The sequence below is a fragment of the Penaeus vannamei genome, chromosome 37, assembly GCF_042767895.1.
Source record: "Penaeus vannamei isolate JL-2024 chromosome 37, ASM4276789v1, whole genome shotgun sequence".
Classification (NCBI taxonomy): Eukaryota; Metazoa; Arthropoda; class Malacostraca; order Decapoda; family Penaeidae; genus Penaeus; species Penaeus vannamei.
In genome coordinates this window covers 7,492,685-7,495,184 of record NC_091585.1, presented here as the reverse complement: position 1 = coordinate 7,495,184, position 2,500 = coordinate 7,492,685, and the positions used below count along the sequence as shown (strand labels likewise).

Here is a 2,500-nt window from a genome sequence, read left to right as displayed (position 1 = left end):
TCTCGGGGTACTGAGTACGCTTCCACCTCGTTGCGCAATAACGGCGACTCCTTCCCTTCCATCTACTTCCAGGCCGTGGTCCAACACTGTTACAGGATCAAGAGACCCACAGAAATCGCGCTCCTCCACTCTCAATGTTATATCGGCAGCCACACACGCTATAGGTCTGTCCTCCAGACCGCACATTCCTCAACGCGTCTACTGTGACACCTCCAAAGGAATTATGTTCTACATGCCAAGAATGTACTTATACCTAAGGTGTACTGTAGAAGTCATGTGCACAGTCGTGTCTGCCCAGGCGCCGCTGCTGTTTCACTCGCATGGCGCCCACTCCGTGACACTGCCATGGTCGTCCACTAACAGTGAGCATAGAAACGGCGCACCTTCTCCACTTCTTACAACACAAAATGTGGGCAATACTTTGACCCCGTGTCCACTAATATTCGGCAATGCACTCCGCAAACATCCACAACACTTGGGAGCGCCTTTGGCTTCACTAATTGTCGGAAGAGGAGACACTCTCTACACTCGTTTCCCAAACACACAGAAGCAATATGCCCTAATTCCCCACAACGGTAGCACTTTACACATCGTCGAGACCGAACACCAGCCTACGGCGGGCCTGATAGTCATTTCCAAAATGATTTGGGCTAATGCACTTAAAGCACTGCGTGGCTTGACTAACAGCACCAAAACATGCCTCAGACCGGCTAGGGACGCCGTTATCCTTCAGCACGGGCCGTGCCCGCGATAGGATCTGGTCCAACTTAAGTGCCTCCATGCGAGACACGGCCCTCAGGAGCTGGCGGACGTCTTCCGGCAACCCAGCCACGAAACCACACGCCATGGCCTGGTCTGACATCCTGCCTAACAACGACGTCAAACGCCGCAACTCAGCTAGGTAAACATCAGGGCTCTCTCCTTTTTACAACCGCCAGTTAACAAACTGCTAATAAGCCACGTAGGGCCCACAGCGAACGCGGCCAACAGCGTCTTCTTTACTTTGCTTGCGGTCTTCCTTTCCGTCTCTGAAAGCTACAAGTACATGGCGAAAGCTCCATATGTGGGGCGCAGTGGGATCACGCTGGCTGTCAGCGATGCCTCGAAGCTTGCACACCAGCTCCAACTTTTCCAGCTATTCTACTGCCGACTGCTTGCCACTGCCGTCAGAATCCGAGATCAGTGCCATGTCGAAAGACTGCTCCATACTGCCTAGATAGCTTGCGGCTACAAGGAAAGGCTATACGTCGTAGACTCCCTTTACTTATGAAAGCATACACTAGGGCAGGAACGCGGCAGCAGGTCACGAGACACATGCATTTAGAAGCTCTGTGGCATTATCATTGTTATTATTATCATTATTACTGTCATTATCATCATAATTTTTCTAATCATTATAATCATCATTTTCATTATTCTCATCATTTTTATTATCATTATCATTATTATTATTATTACAATGATCATTATTACTATTACTATCATCATTATTATTATAATTATTATTATTATTATCGTTATCATCATCATCATTATTATTATTATCATTATTATTATTGCTGCTGTTGTTGTTGTTGTTATTGTTATTATTATTATTATTATTATTATTATTATTATTATTATCAGCGTGATTACATTATCATTATAATTTTTATTGCTATTATTTCTAATATTGTTTTTATTATTATCATTATTATTATTATTTTCATTGTTAATATTCTTAGTATTATAATTATCATAACTTTTATTATCATTATTATCATTGTTGTTATTGTTGTTAATTTTATTGTTTTCATTAATATATTCATCAGTATTACTATTATTATTATCATAGCCCTCTTTGTTATTATAATCATTATTACCGCTTTTATTAATATCATCCTAAATATCATTATCTGCATCATTAAATAAAAAAATATTAGCATTATTATAATTATTATCATTACTTTTATTAATTTTGTTATTATTATTTTAGAATTATCATTTTCATCCTTATTGTTTTTATTTTTATTTTCATTATCATTATTATTATAATCTTATTATCGTTATCAACATTATCATTATCATTATCATTTTTATTATAATCTTTATTATAATTATTATTATCATTATCATTATCGTTTCTTATTATTATTATCATCTTTATTATTGTTGATGTTGTTTTTTATTTTATCATCATTTACATTATTACCATGGCTCTCATTATAAGAAACCTTGTCATTACATCATTTAGTATCATTACGAAAAATGTAGTCATCATAATTATTGTAATTCCTATTGCTTCATTATTCTGATAAAGGTTATCCTTTCTTATCCTTTTAAGCTTCTCCAAAAATGTTACTATATGGCATTCTTAGGACATAATTAATGAAGCTGTTGTTATCTTTTGCGAAGACCGCCTTGCTTTTCTGATTTCTGATCTAACAAAGACAACAAAGGTGATGCAGCAACGTCTGGTGCCTGCTGAGAGAGAGCGGGGTCTCGTGTACAACATCAATAG

At 37.8% G+C, this 2,500-nt stretch overlaps 1 pseudogene; it reads right to left on the bottom strand.

The window, feature by feature from the left end:
• LOC138859627 (uncharacterized) overlaps positions 1 to 2,500 on the bottom strand; it is a 5,328-nt pseudogene that overhangs the window by 969 nt on the left and 1,859 nt on the right.